General features: G+C 39.5%; 1 protein-coding gene across 1 annotated transcript in view; it reads left to right on the top strand.

The window, feature by feature from the left end:
- LRP1B (LDL receptor related protein 1B) overlaps positions 1-23,425 on the top strand; it is a 618,836-nt gene that overhangs the window by 163,298 nt on the left and 432,113 nt on the right. The window lies entirely within an intron of this gene.

The following is a 23,425-nucleotide window of genomic DNA, read 5'->3' on the forward strand; positions in this document are numbered from 1 at the left end:
AAATCCAAGTAAATAAAAGATTATAGTTAACTGACAATAACAAGATTTATTTAGTTTGCTGTGGCCTTAAATGAAAGCTGTATTAGCTACATGGCCTTGTAGAAACACAGCAGTCAGATCCGCTGCGTCTGAGAAAGATCACAGTCTACCTCACACATTTCTTTTCCCAAATACATAAAAAAAACAGTCCTCAGAGAATAAAATAATTGGATATGTATGTATGGAGCACTTGTCACTAAATTTTATTCTTTAACATTTAACACTTTAACAGTTGTCTACTGAAGGCAAGAACAGAGGGAACAAATGATTGTGTTCCCTACTCTAGCTTCTCCTGAAACACGCTCTTTTTCTTATGTGTTTGTTGAATGTAAAAACATTGCTATCAGTTCCTACTGTTTTGTACAATTAGGGTAAAGTCGCTTTTGGGTAGAAAAATAGGTTACATTTAGGAGTTCATGAACGTGCTCGTTTCAATTCTGGATACCTATTCAATGGATCAAAACCCCAATGCAACGAAGGTTGGTGGGCCATTTTTTCTTTGCGCTTCATGTTTCATAGCGTCTTTTCATAAAGTTGTCTGCTCTTGCATTATTTATTGAAGCATCAAAATTAATGGAAATTGAAGCTTCGAAAGCTTTTAGGGGGAAATGTATGGCATTTTCCCCAAGTATTGGCAGTTAGAGTGGGTCAGATCCTGCACAGCAGAAGTTGTAACTTCCACTGAAAGCAACTGGAAGGGCAAAGGGGAACTTCGGTGAATTTTAAGGGTGTGCTGCCAGGGCTTTTCAAAGGAGCTCTGATGGAGTAAAGCCATCTGGGTGAGGTGATCTTGAATAAAAAAGGGAAATAGTTAGAACATAGTTCTTTCTCTTCTTGTAAAGTCAGCAAAGGTCCACTTTTTTTCCCTGCATTCAAGAGAAATCCCTTCATGCTACCAACCAGTGAACATAAAAATATCCCCCAGTCTTCCCATCTTTAAGTGCTAACAGTCTAGTAAAAGTCGGACAGAGGATCCCTCTTATTCAGAATTTCCTTTCATTTTTGTAAAATTTTTACCTAACCTTGATAATGTGGGTTTTTTTACAAGATGACTGTGCAGTTTTAATAGTCAATATGTAGGATACCAGTTTTCAAATTAGTTGTGAAAGGATGTCGGATTTTACCCTCTAATTGCAAGATCCACTGACCATAACCTTTTTCTTCTTCGTTATTACCAATCTTATATTGATACCTTTATTTCTTGCTCTACTTTGGCAGTAAAGCATTCTCATCAGCTGCTTTAGGGTCAAATACATTTTCATCAAATTATGGGATTTTGGAAATATTGCTCGGTAGTTCATCCAATAATAGTTCATCCATATGAAAAATTAGTCTTGACCTTGCTCCGTATCAGAGATACCAGATCCTTAACGCTCGCGTTGTGTGACTGAGCGCTACAGATGGGAACGTTATTTCCTCCCTCCTATAACCTCCCATGAGATGTTGGACTGGCTGGAACAGGTCCAGCAGAGGGCCACGAAGATGATCAGAGGGATGGAGCACCTCTCCTATGAAGACAGGCTGAGAGAGCTGGGATTGTTCAGCCTGGAGAAGAGAAGCTCCAGGGAGACCTTATAGTGGCCTTTCAATACCTGAAGGGTGCCTACAGAAGAGCTGGGGAGGGACTCTTTGCCAGGAGGTGTAATGATAGGACAAGGGGAAATGGTTTTAAATTGGAAGAAAAAAGATTCAGATTAGATCTCAGGAAGAAATTTTTTACTGTGAGGGTGGTGAGACACTGGAACAGGTTGCCCAGGGAAGTTGTGGCTGCCCCATCCCTGGAAGTGTTCAAGGCCAGGCTGGATGTGGCCTTGAGCAACCTGGTCTGGTGGGAGGTGTCCCTGCCCAGGGCAGGGGGGTTGGAACTAGATGATCTTTGAGGTCCCTTCCAACCCAAACCATTCTATGATTCTATGATTCTATGATACCAGATCCTTAATGCTCACGTTGTGTGACTGAGTGCTACAGATGGGAACATTATTTCCTCACTCCTATAACCCCCCATGAGATATTGAGCTACAACAATTTAAGCTCCAAGAGGTACCAGACTACTGTCCATCTGTCAAGGCAGAGATGGATTTGACAAAAAGTGTGTTAAGATCTGAGCAACCAAATCATAATTAAGCAAATTAGCTATCAATTAGCTGTTCCTTTGATCAGCTGGCCGCTGCAGACTTGGGTGATCAGCGCTTCTCCCCCTGCAGCAGGCTCTCTGCTGCAATGCAGACAAGCCCAAGGACCCTGCCTTGATCTTCTTTACGTAGAAACCTCCGTGCCTCACTGGATGCATGGGATGATCTCTTTCAGCTACTTGATTGCTAACTTTGTTTGCTAATTTTGCTAAATATATGCTCGTACATAAGCTGTAGCAGCCTGATTGCTAAATTCAAACAAAACAAACATTCCTTGATTAACATACTAATGGACGTAAGCAGCACCTTGCCTGCTTCCCTAGTTCTCTTTTTTCTATCAGCTTTTTCAGCCAGAGTTGCCATGGCTAAAATGTAAGCCTGTACGTCAGTTAGACAAAGATTCGGGCCTGTGTTCAGCATCTACATAACATCTCTCTTGGGGATAAAGTTAGCTCTTTCTTGATTCAGTTCAGCAAGTTTCTGCTGATCTGCATTCTGATATCTGGTTTGCAGCGAGGCTGAAATCTGTAATTGTCCTGTGTGCAGCAGAAGGAGATTTATGTTCATTTTTAGTTGTTTACGAAGTATCAGAGATGCATGAAATTGGAGAAGGGAAATTTGGTTGGGCAGTGCCATTAGTATGTATGTAATATTTTATTATAAACAGTTTGTTACTCTGCTGTTGCACCTTCTTACAAGACGGTGTTTAAACCATCATGAAAATACAATTCAAACAGACAAATCAACCAAAATACTATATTGCATAGTTTTAGCTGCCCTAAGAGGAACTCCCTATGTTTAAGGCTCTGTGAGTTAATTAAAAATTAATTACCAAACGGGAAACCACTGCACATTCAACACTAAAACTGTGTGTTCTGCGTTGCTTTCAGTCACAACACTAAAACTGTGTGTTCTGCGTTGCTTAAACCTTTGAGCAACCTGGTCTGGTGGGAGGTGTCCCTGCCCATGGCAGGGAGGTTGGAACTCGGTGATCTTTAAGGTCCCTTCCAACCCAAACCATTCTGTCATGATTCTATAAAGCCCCTGAAATGCCACAATTTTAACAAGAATTGGACTAACACACACAGTGTTTCAAGTGGTGGGGCAAGGGGATGATTCTGTGTAGTGATGAACGTATGAGATGTCTTTCCCTCGTGTGGTTTTGGATGCTCAGGATCGATCAGAAATTGTCGGCTCTGAGGGATGGTGCTGAATTATGAAGAGCTCCTCGGAGCTCTGAAAGATACTGTTTCTTATGGATGGTGATGCTGAAGCTGGATGGCCACCAAGACAGGTTTTATGTATTATCCCAGCTAAGTTAAGGAGGTGATGGCATTTTGTCTTAATACATCAGCATTCTAACAAGACCTCACCATACGAAACAACAATGTTCATAGCACACTATAAATCATTCTTAGCAGTACAATAAGTTTTCGTAGGGCGTCCTGATGGGTGTCAGATCTCAGCAGAATACTTCATACATCTGAGAGAGAAAGACTTAACTACCAGATTTCTTCTTGTCTGCTTATGTGAAGTGATAAAAAAAAATGTAATAGCGTTTTTGACCAGCTTATGTCACACAGAATTCATGTACTGAGTTTCAGTTTAAAGGCCTAGAATTTGCATTTTAATTGTCAACAATATTTATCCTTTGTAGTCATTTCTAAGACTTCTTTTTCCTTTAAAAATATTGATAATAATCTGTCAACACAATTACCTTTTTTCTTTTAATTGGGTTTGGATTTGTGCAATGCAACATAAGAGAGAGATAAGAATTAACGGTTTTAAATAGGGAAAACCAGAACCATTGACTAAGAAGATTTTGTTGAAAGGGAAGTGGTGAATGGATAACAGGCTGTCACAGACAAGAAGTGATTGTAACTCTTCTGTAAAAGAGAATCTATGGGAGAAATTATGAATAAGTGCAAAACAGGATTTTGGCATAATTCCCACCGATTTTCCTGATAGCGAGGTTAATTCTTAGCATTTCATTTTCAAACGTTTTACAGGTATTAATTGAGCTGCACAGCATTCTGCTGGAGTGTCTGCGAGCTAATAGCTTGCTTGAGCAGATACTGCGGGGCTGCGGTTAAATCTCTGACTTTCCTGATCTCATCTTGGACTCGGAAAACAGACTTTCCCCTTCACAGCTTGTATCTGCCTCAGGAGCACGGAGCCATTACCCTTCGACAAACTTTTCCTCACCTGTGTGGTTCCTTCAGTTTGATTTGCAGTTAATCTTTCCGCTCTGCTTCTCATGCTCATCGTAGGCATGGCGTGCAACCAGAGGCAATTGGGTAAGGGCTGTACAGCTCTGAAACCTGACAGTTGTAATGGAAACACAACAAACTGTCACTCTTTAATAGCACCGGGTCTATTACTACAATTGCAGCAGAGCCTGTTCATAAAACAAGCTGATTTTCTTTATATACTCATGGTTAATGCTGAGATATATGTGCTGTCAGTTGAAATACAGCTAATATTTTTAATGCTTCTTAGGTTTTTATCATGCTGCAGCAGTCTACAAGCAGAGACATATAGATCCCTGAACAAAGACAACCGTCAGAGACATCAAATCCACATTTGCCTTTTGGTATAGAAGAGAAATAAATGATTCCAAGCCATTCGGGCTGAAGGAAATTGTATTCACTTTAACACCTCAAGACGTTTGTAAAAGCAGTTGAAAAACAGCTGCAGGCTGTTCAAGAAATTTGATGACTGGCAAAGACCTTGAGGGGGCTTTAAACTGCTGTTACACAAAGGGACCGGGGGCACCATGTTGGTCCTGCCTTCCCTTTCATGCTACAGAAATAAATAATAAGACGGAGGGAGAGAGGCAGGAAAGCTGGATACCTGTGCTTTGGAGTAGATAGGAAAAGACACCTGGGATAGGTGTTGGAGGAGGATGTGGGGTGAGGACTCTCAAACCCAGAGAAAGGAATACGAGATGTGAATCAAAGCACTGCAGGAGGATTGGAGGGATTAAAGGCAGGAGTCAGTGAGAAGTGCTGCTGCTCTTGAATTCTCAACCTAAGGCAAGAACACAGCATCCTCTGGAGGGGGGAAATGCAGGGCTCAGCTATTGGAAACAGGGCAAAGACCAAGAAAGTAGCGAGTCAGAAAGTGAGAAGATCCCGATTCACCAAAGACCAAGAGAAAAGGAGTTGTTTCATAAGCACAAATTATATTAAAAAATGGAATAATATCTTGGGGGATCTGATCAATGCCTATAAATACTTAAAGGGTGGGTGTCAAGAGGATGGGGCCAGTCTTTTTTCTGTGGTGCCCAGTGACAGGACAAGAGGAAATGGGCACAAACTTGAACGTAAGAAGTTCCATCTAAACACGAGGAGGAACTTTTTTACTTTGAGGGTGGCAGAGCCCTGGAAGAGGCTGCCCAGAGAGGTGGTGGAGTCTCCTTCTCTGGAGACATTCAACGTGTCCATGCCTGGACACGTTCCTGTGCAACCTACTCTGGGTGGACCCCCTCTGATGGGGAGTTGGACTAGATGATCTCCAGAGGTCTCTTCCAACCCCATATCTTTCTGTGATTCTTTGATCTTGCATCTTCATCCGTCCCCCCCAAAAAATGTCACGTTGCTGTAATCTTCCCTGAACCCCACAAACATACCTTTCCCCTTCCTGTGCTAACCCACAGACCTGTGCTTTCCTTCCAGACCTGCCTCTGCTGCCACCTTCCCACCACACTCTGCCTTTCCTCCTGCCATCAGGCAGCCTGCCTGCCTCCCTGCAGTGTCCCTGACCCCCTGCTTGTCCCCTCGCTGGTCACCCCACTGGGCAGCCCCATCTCCTGGACCTCCTCCGTGCTCTCCTGAGTTCACTGGCACGGCAGAATATGGGAGCCAATTGCCAACACAAACCAGAAAGGGAGTTTTTTCACAGCTTCCCCGTTAAGCGGAGGCAGGGAAATAAGTTTCTCACCTGCCAAGCTATTGATTTTCACAAATCTTGTCAGAATTTAATACCTTTAAAACTCCCAACCTTCAGTTTGGTTGAAATAAGCCAACAGCTTCCAAAATTGTAAACTGACTGTTCAAGTGGAAAAACACTTGAAAAACGGAGCTGTGTTTTGAAGAGGAATGCTCTTCTTTTTTTTTTTTTAACGTTATTCTTAAATTCTTCATTATTGTGAGTGCATAACTGCACATAGAGTGTGTTCCTTTCAGGTTGAATTCCCACTCTGAATTATACATGAACAAAAAGGGATGTCCAATGGCTTTGCTGTGAAAAGATGTCACGTCAAGCCCCAGCGTTTCTCTCGCCTATTTTTTATGTGTGCCTTCTGATTTCCGAGCTGGTGAGACACGCAACATTTGCTGGGGTAGCTGTATTATTAGAGAGGACAAGAGCATCTCCGCAGGACTCGGGGGCAGGAGGTTGGCCTGCGCACAAGGATGCAGCCAGAGCTGCCTTTACATCCAATAGAGATCAGTGCAAGATATATAGCGTATTTCTACACACATCTACGTGATATATATTTTAATGTGAATATATATTAGTTCAGTCCCACTTAAAAGCCTGCCCGGCTGCACGGTGCGACTGGAGCAGATAAGCAAAGTGAAGTCTGCGTGGACTTTGTTCTATCGACAGATTATTTTTAAACCACCCCCTCGTATTCCCCCAGCACAGTTTATTTTCAGGGATACTTGCTGCACCTGCTAACAGCCACAGAGGAGCTGGATGCCAGTTGTTTTGCCGCTCCTCCTCTTAAGCACCACACATAATTATCTGCGTGGCTCCCGCATCCTTTATCCGTGCTGCTCCTGCCTTCTCCTACGTGCCAGTGCCACCTGGTCCCATGGCGAGGTGACAGACAGTAACAGCCTGCCTAAGAGGAAAGGCAGGAGAGAGAAGGTGAACGTGAAAAAATGCGAAATAAAGCTTAGAGGAAGATAGTCAGGCGTATATTTGCAGTCCTATGGAGCGTATTTGCATTACAGCCCGAAAGGATAAAGTAACCACCTCCTCTCCCCTGCCGCCCTGCGCTTCTCCTGCGGTCCCTCACGAGTCTTTCAAACCTGCTAAGAAGGACAGGGAACAAGGTCACTTTTTCCTTGGCCAAGAGAAAAGCTGATGCATGGAGCTTCTGGCTGGCTCTCGCCCGCAGACAGAATACTCTAAATCTGCTATGCCTGCACTTTCCCTAGGGATGGGGAACTTAACAACTGTTTTGCATTTGCAAACTATAATACGAGGTTTTAGCAAAATACACTGAATGTGGCAACTCCAAAGCCCTGAATTATACAAAGGAGTCTCAAGTCTATGTTCAGATCTTGGTGTCAGTGGAATTATATACTGAATTATTGCTGCCTACCTGTTTCCTAACAGAACCACAATGAAAAAAACCCAACGAAAAAGTGCTGGAGTACTGCTGCTTTATCTCGGAAAGGATTTTAAAACCTATTACTTTAAGTAGTCATTCCCATTCAGCTATTACAGAAAATGGATGGGCCTGGGGTTCTCTACTGAAGGTATTATTCCCTTGGGGGTAGATGTTGATACCGTACTCTTTATTTTGTTTGTACTAGAAGAAAATAACCTCCAGCGCACCCAGATCAATTCTAACTTGTAAATATGGGAAAGTAAAACATTAAATTCTGAGTAATTGCACACAAAACCCTATAAACCTCATGTTAATGATATCCTTGGGACCCTTCTGACCGGCCAGGCCCAGAGTGGTAATGGCTTCAGCCAAGCTTTGGGTTGTTTCTTTACTTTCAAAGAGGGTTATTGTTAGTTCTCACACAGGACCAAAACTGAGCAGAAAACTGGAGACTTACAGTGACATTACTACTCTGTGAAGTTCTAGGATGTTTGTGTTTCAAGTATCCTAGATGCTCTTCTGTTACAGTAATGAAAAAAACTGAAAGTAAAACATTATATAACCCTATAAACCTCATGCTAATGATATCCTTGGGACCCTTCTGACCGGCCAGGCCCAGAGTGGTAATGGCTTCAGCCAAGCTTTGGGTTGTTTCTTTACTTTCAAAGAGGGTTATTGTTAGTTCTCACACAGGACCAAAACTGAGCAGAAAACTGGAGACTTACAGTGACATTACTACTCTGTGAAGTTCTAGGATGTTTGTGTTTCAAGTATCCTAGATGCTCTTCTGTTACAGTAATGAAAAAAACCCAAGTACTACTGAAAGGCATTTTGGTTTAAATGTAGGGCAATAGATTTTTCTATATCCCTGAAGACAGCAGAGATAGCATTTGCTGTGCTTGAGCATCCTGGAATAAGCAACAGAAGAGGCTTTTTTCAGAACCCTCTGGTCCTGTGGTTCATATTACCTTCTTCTCTTGCTACACAACATGTTTTTATTTATTAAGAATCAAGTGACATAGCTGTTAAGTTCCTACTAATTGCAACCCACAACTATTTATGTATTTATATTGGTTTGGGCTTTTATTCAGTTATTCTAAGAACAAGCTTAATTATTGCTATAAGAAGATAAACATAAAATGCATTCTGCAAATACAAAGCACATACCTGTGGTAATCATTGTCATTCCCTTTTAATCCTTAGCGCTGTGAATTTCCACCAGCACAGCCTGTAGTGATTTTCCTTTGAAATAGGTCTGTATTACTCACCAGAGTATTAGCAGAAATAGTGTTAGATTAGGCCCATAGAGCTCTTAATAGTAGAATCAGTAGTAGAATTTAAGAAACCAAAGTTAGGATAATTTTGGCTGAGTGATATTTTGAGGGATGGTGGCAACACAGTTCAGGACAGCATGTTTATTAGGGTACAGCTTGCAGCCTGCTGATGACTTTTTCACATCATCGATAAAATATTCCACTTTCTCTCTGCTTCTCTGTCACACAAATAGAAGTGATCTTGGTCTTTATAAGCCACCTGGGAGAACTGCTTTCAGATGAAAGAATTAAAATATCCCTCATTTGTTAAGGTTTATAAGCCACGAGTGTTCTTGTTAGAAAACATACTGCCACGTGATGGTAGTTGTATGGCTCCGTGCAGAAAAAAAACCCTGTTTTCAAATCAGGCTGTAAACTTGCTCCGAGTGAGGGAGTAGTGGCCATTTGTCATTCATCTCTTATCCTGTCGTCTCCCCTGTTGTTGGAATTCAGCCTAAATTCTTCTTCTACATACATTGTGAGGGCACGCTGGGGAATTGCATGCACTAACTTGGCCCACGAGTGCAAATTATTTGGTGCGGAATAACCATTTTCAAATATAGATTGTGACATCTGAAGCTCATTTAGTGAACGTAAGGATTATAATAGAAGAATAAGAGAAAAATACAAGAAATAATGATAAAAATAGAGAAGCCTTCCATGTTCGTGATTCTCTGAAAAATCCTGGGCAAATGATTCAATGGGTTTAGGAATTATTTTTTTTCCAAGTAATTTGATTTACTTGTGATCTTAAGTTGAACATTTCAGAAGCATTTTAATGCCATGTTCACATATTGCAAGTATCCATTTTTGCTGAATGAAGTATTGCTCTCTTTTTTTTTTTTTTTTAAAGCTGATATGGTTGGCTTCTTTTCATCTAGCTACATCTGTTACTTTTTATAAATAAGCTTTCTCTCCCCTAAGAATCAAGCAGAACTTCTTCCAAACCTTCTATTCTCAAGTGTAACTTCAGAAATGCAGAAATAATAGCTTTAATACTTGGCCTTTATTGGCTAATTCAATAGCTTTATGTACTGTAACTGAGAAAGGTAAATGTAAAGGGGATTATAAGGCAAAGGGAGAAACTTTTTCTTATAACTCTGACCCCAAAAAAACTCTGCAAAGGTCCATCTGGCCAAGGATCCTCAGCCAGAAGTCAGTGCTTGGGAAAAATATAGGGCTGGTGGAGAGACTAAGTGTGTGTGCCCTCTGTTTTGGGAAGATGAGCTTCTTCCAGAGTCACGTTTTATCTGGATCACCCTTTTGTGCCTAGTTTTATGAATTTCTTTCGTCCGCTTTGAAACGTTTTATACTTTTTCCTGCATAACAGTATGACCATGATCTTGTCAATTAGCTCGTAGCTCCTAGAGATACAATCAATGGTGATAACAAGAACAGGCCTAGAGGAGATCTGTATTAAGTGTCTTAAACTTCTTCAGAGCTGCAGAATCCACACCCTCCGTCAGACGTGGTGTGTTGAGGCGTGAGCCCGCTCGACCTGATGGATGGAGTTTGACGAGCGAGATCAAGCCCCGTGCTCTGCACTGGTGTCACCCCCGAGGTCGGGGAGGATTTGTGGAAGGCCCCAGAGGAGCCAGCAGCAGCTCCCTCTGAGCCAGAGGGAAAATCCTTCTCCTCCATTTGCCTTCTCTCTAGGTGGTGTCACTCGTGAAGGCATGGATTTTAGCAATTTTAGGGGGATTGCGATCATAACTTATTAGTGCTAATTCAGGGGCTGACACAGGGTAGATCTGACTCTTTCCAATAAAGTCAGCAATAGCTAATGGCTGTTTTGACAAAAGGGGTTGCGATCATAACTTATTAGCGCTGTCTAATTCAGGGGCTGACACAGGGTAGATCTGACTCTTTCCAATAAAGTCAGCAATAGCTAATGGCTGTTTTGACAAACCAGCATATATTTTGCTATATTCTTTGAGATTCTTAGCAATAATGAAAGTCTTCCTAGCATTAGATACAGTTTATCATATGGAAAAATACAGAGTTTATTAGTTTAAATTTTCCACTTACTAATTACTCCTGAAGGCTGTAGATTTTAGTTTACTTAGTGGCACACATCTGGAGTGTATAATAGATAGCAATAGAAGTTCACTGGGGTTACACTGTAAAAAAATCCTTCGGGAATGAATGGTGGTTATTATCAGTGACCTGAATTCTATTACCATTTCAAAAATAAAAGTGTAATCTAACAAAACAATGATGTACTAATAAATGCCAATGTATCCACATTAGTTCCTTTCTTCAACAAGCCCATTTACTCTTACTGATTGCTGTTTATGAAATCTCTGTAATGTGAAGGGTTTATGGTGAGGTCAACAAATTTCAACCATCAAGTTCAGGTCTTAACACAACATTCTGAAACAGCCAGGTTTTATTATTGGTTGTCAAAACCATTTTTCTCTGATTTTTTTGGATAAAGTAGTTTATTGAGTAAGTCAGCTTTGAAAACATCTCTTTGCTTTACAGTTCTGTAATACTTATAATCTTTTTTTATTATTTATTTCAAATTGCACAGAAAATATCTTTCATTTGAAATATAAAGACAATTCAAATAATGGAATGTTCTAAGGAAAAGTCAATCTCCCACTCGTCCTACAACTTGTTTTTTTTAGCTCAAGTGCTGTCAAATGTGTCAGCCACTCATGTGAGTAATGTAATCCTGGGTTTGGAATACGCTGATGGTTGGACATATGTATGGCACCAGTGGGAGTCCAGCTACTGCTCTGAGCCCAAGAGTTCATTCCCTCTTTCTGTTTCTTTTTTATTTTACTTTCCCTTAAGATGGTGTGAGATGATGATGTTACAGAATAAGACTGAGCTTTTGAAGGAGGGAATGTTTTATTTTTACCCAATAGAAACTTATACAATCATGCTATGAAAGAGGCTGCAAAACGAGAGTGATTGTGACAATTATAGAAATACAGATATGGCCTCTTCACTGACTACTTGTGTGCATAAGAAGCCTCATATCAATAAGGAAGAATATAATTCTAAATCCAGAGATTTGGAGGATTTTCCAAATCTCATGATGTACATAGTTATAGTAAAAATCACGTAGGAACAGACTTTGGAGGGCAAATTCAGAAAATGTTTTAGTTAGATGAGTGCAAAGAGGACCCATCATTAACTGTTAGTGAAAACTGAGCTTAATGTTTTCTAGTGAATTAGGTAGGGGAAGGGAACTGTGAGTTGATACTGTACATTAAAACAGATCTGTAAAGCTTTTTAATTTATGATGATATGTATATTGATCTAAGCAATCTCAAATAGCTCTCTTCCCTGAGTAAACTACAACTTTGATCTCTATAGGTTCAGAAAAGTCTGGCTTTTTTGAGGTTGTCTTTCATATTCCAAGTGAATTTATAAAGGTTGAAACTCTAGAAGTATACTGAGAAACAGAGAGGGCTATATATTAATGTTTGCATTCCTTATTAGTTGAAGCCTGATGGAATTTCAGAGTGCCAAAATAAAAATGGAGAATTAATATGCATAGAAGTTGTAACTTTAATTAGCCAGTATTATCAATTAGGCACACTCAGTAGAACTCGAGTATGAATTTTGATTTAGCGTATCTGCTGAAGAGTTGGAGAAAATGCAAAATTAATGTTCAATTAAAAATGAAATTGATCAAAAATTCAGGTTTTTTTTCATCCAGTAATCTACTAGAACCAGTACCATTAATTCACTGGAACACTCATAGTGGTAACGACCAGTTTTGAACAAGTAAAGTGTGAGCCTATAGCTCTCCCTCCTAATTGCTAGTAAGTGCAAACCAATTTCTAGTCTTTCATCTAAGGGTGGAGAATTTTTGACTATTATCTTTTGGGCACAATGCTACTGAACAGTCTGTTTGTCATTTATAAAGCTCTCTTTTAACAATTACTGTGATCAACTCATAGAGTTATTTATCAATGAATATGAGAAATTAGAGATGAAATATTTATGCCATATCTTCTGGTCATCCCTCTTTTAGTACAGGATTGCACCCTGTTGTGTAATTTTGATGAGCCTTCCACCACTTCCCTTGGAAAATGAAGCAACCGTTAATGGTATATTAAAAAAAAAACCAACACACTTTTCCTTTAAATTGTAAAACATGGGCAGAGATTTTAGCAGTTGGAAAAGTGAACTTGCTGAAGTGGTTTCACTTTCCACTGCTTAGTATGGGCCAAAGGGAAAAACAAGGTCTTATATATATTTCTGTAATCTTTAGGCAAGTTGTTTTGGTTTGGTTTGGGTTATTTTTTTTAATTATAAGAGAACTTCCTAAAGAGTGTCATTAGAGAGTCCTCTTCCAGTACAAGGAAATGAAATTGAAATGCAGTACATTTGCTCATTTGTCCCAACTTTAGATATTCTCATTACTCAGAAGTGCTGAGTACCCTTTCCCTTATTGTTATGATTTCTTTTTATGTCACAATAGTTTTTTGTGTGAATGGGAAGAAAGAAGAATAGAGGGAAAATGTGCACCTTGTTTCCTTTCCTACTACGTTTCCTTCTGGTTGTGTTTCCTCCTGTTCTAATCATTCATCTTTAGTCCTAACCATGTGGGGGTTTGGCCAAAGTTCTCAGTTTCTGGGCTCCAAACACCAAACTAGAAAGGAACTTTTAATATAAGTAACATTTCAAAAAATGTAAAGAAGAAGAAGACAAGAAATTATGTTTTCTCACTAGATGTAAGCCACTAATTAAGCTCGTATCAGACATCTAGGCAAGCCGAAGGGGAATTCTAAAGTGTAGCTCTATCCTATGTAGTGCTGTCAAGCATGAGCCAAAAATGGTCTGAAAAATCTTTATCATTAAGCCACTAGAATATTTAAATTTCATTAGCATCACCTCTATTAATTAACACTTTAATACTTCATTTTTTGGTAAATCCAATATGCATCACCAGATAGTACCAATCTAAAAACAGGGTTGGTTCTGAAATCCAAGTCTGTAAATAAGTAAATAAATAAATAAACCTGATTATATGTTAAATCTGCCCCCTACCTGCATTCAATACAGTCCAGAAAAAATACCTGCTGCTTTTTTTAATAGAAGCACAGCTTTATGATTTCTTCAGTGTGAGCCAGAAAGAGAAATTGAGCTATTCATGTATCACTAAGCAAACGGATAAATTACGGTTATGGGGAATTCTGCCCTCTGCTACTGGCAAAAAAATAATAATTTGTATAATAAGGTTATATTTATGTTGAGTAGCCACAGGGTTGAACACATTGCACATTTTGAAATATTTACTCTACAGAATTAATTTTTGAAAGTGTTCATTGGTGCCCAAGTACAAACTGAAATTTAGAGAAATGTAGATAACGAGCTATAATATTCTTTTGTAGCAGAATGGATTTTGTGCTGGTGAGGTTCCCACATTTACCACGGTGGTATCTGAGACCTTAAAGTGAGGACCTGGAACTGTGTGACCAGCATATGTCACATTTTATTCTAACCAAAATATCATCTCATAACAAAAGGTCGTTGTCTTATTAGAAGGTAATTATCCTAGTGACACTAGCAAGGAAAATATTTTACCACAAGGAAAAATATAAGCAAAATATTTTATAGTAAATAGAGATCTAACATGTTTTAAAGTGTTTTAAAGAATGTTTCTGTGGGGTTTGGGCTTTTTTTAAGATCAAACACCAACTAACACACGTACCAAAATCAGATATCCAATAAAAAAAAATCCTTTATCTTATTTAGTGATTTATTCCTCTTGGTTTGTGATCCCCTGACAAAGAGCACCCTCTATGGGTCGCAGCTTCTCCTGCTAAAAGCCAGGTCTCAGCACCCAGCTCAGCTGCTGCCTTCAGCTGGTGGGACCTCATTTTAGCAACTGTGCAGTGAGCAAGCAAATATTGCCTGACCTGGCTTGGCTTTGAAGGACTCTGTTATTAGGGAGGCTTTTCTGTGTTAAATTTATAATTTCGATTAGTAGACTTGGACAGAGGGGCGGATTGGTGGATCAGGAACTGGCTGGATGGTCACGCTCAAAAGAGTTGCGGTCAACGGCTCAATGTCCAAGTGGTGAGCAGCAAGGAATGGTGTTCCTCAGGGGTCGGTACTGGAACCAGTACTATTTAACTCTTTGTCAGTGACATGGACAGTGGGAATGAGTGTACCCTCAGCAAGTTTGCATGATGTTAGCTGTGCAGCAGACAACATTTTGATTTTCTGCTCTAAAATCTTACAAACTAGTTTCCAAATTCTTCAAATAGTAGAAACAGAATTATATATTCCTATAATCTGGGAATATATTTGCTAGTTTTATTCTCCTGTAATTTTTTCAAAATTAGACTTGAAAGGTACTGTTTTCCCTGGATCAAAACATACATTTTGTACAATTATAGAAATTATAGGTGTGGTCAACATGGTGCTACCTTCTGTGTCTTGGGTACGGCGGGTATTTTTATTTTTCAAGGAATGGTGTTCCTCAGGGGTCGGTACTGGAACCAGTACTATTTAACTCTTTGTCAGTGACATGGACAGTGGGAATGAGTGTACCCTCAGCAAGTTTGCATGATGTTAGCTGTGCAGCAGACAACATTTTGATTTTCTGCTCTAAAATCTTACAAACTAGTTTCCAAATTCTTCAAATAGTAGAAACAGAATTATATATTCCTATAATCTGGGAATATATTTGCTAGTTTTATTCTCCTGTAATTTTTTCAAAATTAGACTTGAAAGGTACTGTTTTCCCTGGATCAAAACATACATTTTGTACAATTATAGAAATTATAGGTGTGGTCAACATGGTGCTACCTTCTGTGTCTTGGGTACGGCGGGTATTTTTATTTGTTCCAGGATTTCATGTATCAAGTGTGAAATATGAACGTTCGTATTTAAAGAAATCTTACTCTGCATAAAAGGGACCTAGTCAAAATTAAGCAAGTCTTTAGAAAAACAGGGCGTGAGTCTAGGCTAGAGCCAATTGTGTAAATGAAGAAACAATGTAATGGGGAGAAGAACAGAAAGTTGGAAGGTCCTTAGAACAGTAGCGAGGCAGTGAGTGCCTTGGCATTCAGCATGCCTGAAATACACAGGGAAAAAACAATAACAGCTTGCAACGAGGAGCATAACAGTTCTCATCAAGATGAGTGACAATCATCACCAAGATACAGAAAAGGGCCGCTCTGTAGGAATTGTGGTTTTTCGTTTAATTTGCATGATGCAACTTCTGTAGCTTCGCAGGTGGGCTCAGCACCAGCTCCTGTCCCTGCCAATTTGCTGCTCTCTCAAGGTTTTCCTTTTGCGCAGCTCCCAGAGGAACAAAGCTGTCGTACAGAGCATTTCAACTGTCCCCAAACCTGAAAATCCCGAGAATGGAGATTCCTAGGAGGATTCTTCACGTTCTTTATGATATGCTCGTGCCATCAAGAGGCACTTGGGCAAGTATCGGTACGCCATAGGGTACACAGCCATTACATATATATATTAAATGCCTCCTTTTCTGACTATTCATGTTGTCCTTTCTGTCCTCCAAATCTCTTTTTCTCCCAATCCCAATCAACCTCTACCTCAACCTCTTATTTCCATGCATTTTCCATAGGCTTTTCCAGCTTCCCATTTTTTTAGGGCTGTAACAATATCCCAGTTGACACCAGCAAGTGAATGGTTTATGCTGTTTTTCCATTTCCACAGAGAACAAAACCTAATCTTACATGGTAATATTGAAATTACAGCTGGTTTGGAAGATACACGAGCTGTCTGCCTTTCCTCATGGGAGAGTTTACAATCCAGAACCTTCAAAATCTGTGGTGGTAAAAGCTCAGGAGCCTGCAAACTTCCTAACAGAGGCAAGCTGCTGGCTGGGAAATCACACTTTTTATACTGCTGATTTAAAAATTGAATTGCACAGAGTTGTAGAGAAGTAGATTTATAGCAATAATTAACACTGATTCACCAATCACTTGGTGGTCAGTGTCTGAAGAGTCACTGAAACAGTAGTTTTCACACTAGAATTCAACTTGTGTACTAGATCTCCCCAGGGAACAGCCTCTTTCTTTCTTCATTTCTAGCCCTGTGCCAGGACCACTATTGTATCTTCAACATTAATTAGTATTCTGTGGTACTGGGTAGCTCTTAGAATGTGATACTAGATATATTTCACTAAATGATGTTTAAGCAAGCAAAGGACAAGCTAAAAAAAAAAATTGGAAGATCAAAAAACATGAAAGATGGTGAGCACGTGAGCCAGCAAACACGCACAGCTTGTTATATATGCAGGGAGTGATTTTAATTTTAACAGGATGGTTTTTGAATCCATAGCCATGGGCAGGTACAATGAGGTGACACAGCTCTGATGGGACAAGGTGCCATCGCGCTCCACCTCTCTGGCTGTGCTCTGGAGAGATGAGCAGTGCTCACACATTCAACTGACTCCACAGAAAGCAACAGCAAATAAGGGAAATAATGCTAACCATCTATTGCTTTCTGGGCTAGCTATTTGCTGTGTGAATCTGCCTCCACACTCCAAAGAATTTGAACTCGTTCTGCAGAGTCTTAGAGGTTTAACTGAAGGACAGTTGGTCATTATTGGTCCTACTTTGACTTTAATAAGTGAGCTGGACAAATATATTCCATTTACTTACAGGTTTTCTCTGGTTTTGAAGCTTTTTTACCAAATGCAGTCATCTTTAGAAAGTATATTCAAACCTAGATAACAGAGCTTACATTATTTCTGCAAATACTGTTGTTCTTCACATTGCTTTTCTGTATATTTTTTTCCTGATTTCTTTGCTACTCACACAAAACCGTATGTTTAGATTTTAGAGCATGATTCAGATGTAAGAGAACAAAAATTCTTTAAAAGTTAAAATATATGTTTATATGAAGAGAGTTCCTTAGAGTTATCCAGTGCTCTTAAAGATTTTTAGCAGAGATTATATCTAATTTCTAAAAAGACATTTGTATATCGTTGGGGTTTTTTTCCTTTTTTTTTTCCTTCTAGTTAAGTAATATGTTGTTGCAAATAGTTTGCAATTAAGTATTGAAGCATAGCTTGGAAAGAGGTGAAGGGTTTTGGTTTTATATTTAAGGATTAATTAAGTTCATGGTAGTTTTGCTATCGAAGTGTTGGATTTAAGGAACAGTGTATGTACCTTACCCAAGCCCACGTACCACGACCCCCTTTTCAGCACCAAAGATGCAGGGATTAAATCTAATCATACTGTTTCAATGTAAAAAATTGCTTGTATCAAGAAGAAATATTTCACAGTTAGATTTTGTGTAATCAAGTAGAAATATCCTTACAGTAATACCCACCATTCAGTAGATGAAACAGTGAGGAACCCTGAACTGTCAGACTCTTCCAGCTACCCTGGGAACTGGGTGAGCTGGGGGCTGCTCCACATTTGGATGCCCTGGAGACATAAGAGTACATTTTAGAAGTGTCACCATTTACACAGATGCAAAGATTTTGAAGTAGATGAAAACTGGGTTGGAGCAGAAAAAAAAAATATAGATTATTGCCCACAAAAATGTATCATGAAGAAGCAGAGGATGTTAAAGGAAAGGGCTGCACACAGACAGCAGAACATAATTCATGATCCTGAAAAGAACAGTACAGCATAATCCCACTTTCTGCTACATTTTTCTGTCTTGAGTCCATCATTCCGGATGCCTCTGGAGTTTTGGGTGCTTTCTAAGGTCTTACTGAGTCTGGTATCATTCATTCCTGCTTCCTTTCCTTTTTATAGATACTCAGTGGTGTTTTCCACTCAGCTTCTCATTCTGTTTCAGTATCTCTTTTTGTTATTTCTTGGTCTTACTGGAGTGGATTTTGTTCATGTAACACTTCGATTTCTTCACCTCATTAATTCTTTTTTGATTTAGTTCAAATCAAAACTAAAAGTAGATTAATCCTGTAATTATTACAACTCTTATTAGTTTTACTTGTTGTTTTCTGGCAGTGTTTGCTTGGGGAAGCACAGAACACGGAGTTGTAGGTTTGTCCAGTGCAGCATATTCAGTTTAAAAAGAAGATTTATGAAAAAGCATAATAGAAATTCTTTAAATACTCAGAAGATGTGGTAGCCAAAAAAACTCGACAATAAAAGAGTCATTGAAAGTCAAAATAACAAGAAGAATTTATGTTAGTAACTACAAAGCATGAAGGTTAAAAGAAAAAAATATTTAGTGGAAGACAAAATTATGAAGGAGAGAATTACTGAGTTATGGAACTGGTGAGATAGCAGGTAGAAACTGGCCACAGATTTTTTTTTTATTAAATTGATGGTGGGAAACTAAGAAACATGAAGTTGGTTAACTAATTAGAATTAGAAAGTCTTCTATAGAAAGTGGCCACAGATATTTTTTTATTAAATTGATGGAAACATGAAGATGGTTAACTAATTAGAATTAGAAAGTCTTCTGGACACAATTTTTCTTTCTTTTTTTTTTTTTCTTTCTTTTTTGATGGAGCCACCTAAGAAATAACTAACCCGGCTGGTCCCCCTAGTGTTGAGAGAGCGTGAGGATGGAGAGGATCCAACAGGGTGGGTGAAACTTGAAGTTGTGCAGGGGAAGAGCAGGATGTCATAAGACAAGGCAGGAGATGTTCTGAGCTAGAAGCAAGTGTCACCGAGGGAAGTGAGTGGGAGCTGCATTGTCAAGAGGGAAAGACTGAGACATGAGACAGAACTTTCCTTGGTGACATTGAAAACACTCCGTTAGGCATTTGGAAGTAATTTGCTGTATTGATTCTGTGCTCAGTGTGGAAATGATTATCGTGTTTGTGCACCAGCTACTCAACATGCTAATCTGTTTTATCAGCATCTTTTTAGTTTTAATATTCTGAACGATAGCCTTTTGCCACCGTAGTCCCATGCAGAGAAAGGAATTCTAATCCCCCCTTGTACTTGAGCTGATTTTATTAACACATTTCCTCTCTGACTGGCAGGCTCCATTCATTAAATTATGAAATCCAAATTAACCCCAGGCTCTGTGTTCTGTGTCATTCCTTGTCAGGGTCAAGGGAAACCAGCCCAAATTATACCATTGGTGGGTTTTTTTTGTCTTTTTTTCTTGCTTTTTCCCTTTGCAGATCTTATTATTTCACATAAAGATTGAACTGTATCTCTCGTCTGGTCTGACATACTTTGATGGTTCATTACAAACAGCTTTAAACAGATAAAAATGCAGGTTTATTCATACTCTCTGTGGAATTAGGAATGCTGGGCAGTTTGGGAAGAGCCCATGGATTTCCACACTGGTTTGTTTGCCGCAGAAGAAGTACCGAGTTCTCCTTATTTTGCACAGTAAAACCAATACGGCTGCGAAGAGCTTCTGCAGCATTAGTCAGCCAATTTTTCAGCTTTTTCTATTCATGAGGAGGGAAAAGAAAAAAAAAAAAAACCACAACTTCTGAATTCTCTAAATGAGGTCTACCTCCTTTTCTTTGAAAGAAAATAGAAAGCTTGTTGCCTGGTAGAGCTCAGCTGGGGCCTGTTACCTGAGAGTGATTAGGAGAACATGCTTTCTGCCCACTCTTTTCTCAGTCAGGGAGCACTTCTCTCCTTTGGAAAAAAAAAAAATAAAAAAGAAAAAAAAAGATGGGACAAAGCTATTGTTGCTGACCAGCATTTTTCAATCAGGTCATCTTCTCTCTTTTTAAAAATCTAAAGAATATTGCAGCTGCTACCAGTTGTTCTTCTTGAAGGGCTTTTTGAATGTCATTTCATTAAAGGGATATGGTCATTCTTGTAAGAGATGTGAGATCATGAAAATACATTAGCTTTTTATTTTTCAGCTGTAATTGTCATCTTACCGGGTCTCTTCACTTGGGATTTTTGGTGTTCTGCTCTTCACTTTTTTCCAGTTTTCAGTTGCTTTTCCACAGATTTGTATCAATATCCAACTTTTATGTATGCTTTCTCCATCTTTGAAGAATGAAATTAAATAATTTCACCTGAACTTAAATTAAATCAATGTAGCTAATAAGTACTTGTTTATCAATGTATATAGGACGTGTCCATGAAATTAGGGAAAATACAGACAGCCAAAGGTGAAGTGATTACTGAAAGTCTGGGAGATATCAGTATCCTAAATATGGATTTCATACATTTCTGGAAATTTTTCAGTTTTGAATCATGCTTTGGGCATAAATAGCCATATTTATATCATCCATATGGTTCAGTAGTCCATTATATTAGCCCACTGACCTGCCTGACACAGAAATACTTGGACTGTTGTGCCTCCTGTCTTACTCCTTCGATGAAAACAGGACTATGGAGCTCAGTGTAGCCTTTCCCGTGTGATTCTGCCTTCCTTTGGTTAATTGACTTTGTGCATGAGTTAAGTCTCTCATTTGCTGGTTCTGGGAGTCCTGCTCCCCGACACTGAGCACTAATGTGGTACTGTCACTAGGAAGACATTTTTTATGTGAGCTGTTCCGTACAGCAAGTTGATAGCGAGTTCCTTGAATTTTTCAGAAACGTTTTCAAGAGCGAGTATAAATTTTTCATATGCAGAAGATAAAATACACAGCAGACAACCACCCTGTAACAAATGGTACCATCTGAAAATGTGAAGTTATGATTGTGGTATTTTAAAGTGCCTGATTTTATGCTGAGTTGGAGGCAGCGCGCAGCGCGGGGATGTGGATGCCCGTGTGGGCCATATCTCAGGCTGCTCGTGGCAAGCGGTGACACTTTGCTCTGCAACCTCCTTTAAGTCACCCTCCTCTTATGTTGTGGTGGCTGGGGGAAGTGGGAATATACTGCAGCCACCTGGGTGGAGCACGGGAGCCTTCAGGATTTTTAATAGCAGCAGTCTCCTATGGCAGAGAGAAATTCTGCTAATGGAAAAGACGAGGCATTTGCATAATCTCTATTTTCTAAACAACCTTTTCTTCTTCTGACTTTACCCATGTGCCTAATGCTACGTAGACTTTGTGACCTTCCCTCGCTGCCTTCTTGATGTCTGACAATGCGGATCCGAGTTCGTCAGACTGCCTGAATCCTGGAGCAGCGGTAGCAAAAGAGCAACTCAACGCAGCGGTATCAGCCTCATTAGCAGCAATAATGGGCTCTTAGTGCAGTCTTGATTCTCCTATGATTTTAATGGCACAGCTTTCTTTCTCTCTCTTTTTTTTTTTTTTTAGCATGAAGTCAGAGAACTTTTGTAGTCAATAAAATATGGAGGGTTGCAGGTACACATTTCTTATTCTCGAGGTGTAGTTCTCTTTGTTCTGAAGAGCAGACCATTGTCAATAAAAAATGTTTGATGGGAGATTTTCATTAGGAAACTCTGAATTTGAAATATTCAGGTCAGGAAGAGCACACTGTGATAGTCAGCATTTGGTTTGAACTTCTGAACATTGGAAGGGTTTTTGGAGGTACTGCTTGAAAGAAAGTAAATCTCTGATCCTGTATGGTCTCTCAATTTATTAAAACCCTGAATGAACTAATAAAGGCGCTTCAGAGAGCATTATACATTGTGAAAAGCCAGTAAAAATAACACTGGTCCCTTAAAAGTTCTCCATACGAATTTTTGGAAATAGTTTTGGATGTAGTTGTATTTTTCTGATAGTTAAGCCTGGTAGGCAGCCGGGGTCTGCGGAACAATTGGATTTCTTACAGGTTGACGCGTTGCTGGGTTTTGCTGGTATAATTTTAATTGGGAGTCTTGTTAGTAGTCCTTACATCAGAGTATAGTCCCAGTTTTGTTCTCGTTTGTATTGAAATAAAGATCTGGTTTTGCCTTTGAAAGATGAAGTCTGAATTTTGGCGCAGCTCTGCTTGATACAGTGCCTCGTTCTCACAAGGAAATCGACTTTCCTTTGCATTTCGTCCTTACTCCAAGGAGCCAATATTATTATAGTGATTAGCAATTTGTTTAAATATAGTAGAGTGAATCCTAGAGGCCAACCAAGATCTCCCTTATCAACAGAATGGGTCAGAATAGCCCAGCAACAAACGGCAGTAGGGATGTCATTCTTCACCATCCCTGTTTTCACACCTGTGTAGCAATCACACAACGTGCTACGCTTATTAGAGACAAGAAGAGCTCTGCAGAGAGAGAAGAACCACAGGAATATTTGCCTCTTTGCTAAAAATGAAGACCTTCTCCAAACCTTACACGTCCTTTACCTGTCCTTCAGTAAACTGGTGAAGGGGAAGTGGTGGTCTGCTCCTGTGTGCGCCTTGGGACAGAGAGTAGTTGACGCCACATCCCCAAATATATGAAGCACATAAATTAACCTCAGAGTGAGCAGACGTAATTTTAATATCTAGCATATCAGCAGAGTATAAAGATACATTCATTTGCTTAATCAGTGGGATGTTTCTCCCTTCATCACTATGGTGTTTGGGTCCCCTCAGAACAATCCATGCATTTCATTTTTATACCAACCATGGCAAAAACAAAGAATTTGATTATCTCTAATTTTAATCAGCTTTGACATCAGAGTCAAGAGGATATGTATGAATCCTACTTCAATCTTACATTGAGAAATTATTGTCTTTTTGCAAAAGGTAGCCATTATTAACTTCACTAAACTTAAATCAGTGCAGAAAGAAAAAATTGCTAGGTTTGACATTTTTAATAAATGTTCCCAAAAGAACTCTATATTGGGGGGGGGG

This window comes from Calidris pugnax, unplaced genomic scaffold, assembly GCF_001431845.1.
Source record: "Calidris pugnax isolate Ruff unplaced genomic scaffold, ASM143184v1 scaffold60, whole genome shotgun sequence".
Classification (NCBI taxonomy): domain Eukaryota; kingdom Metazoa; phylum Chordata; class Aves; order Charadriiformes; family Scolopacidae; genus Calidris; species Calidris pugnax.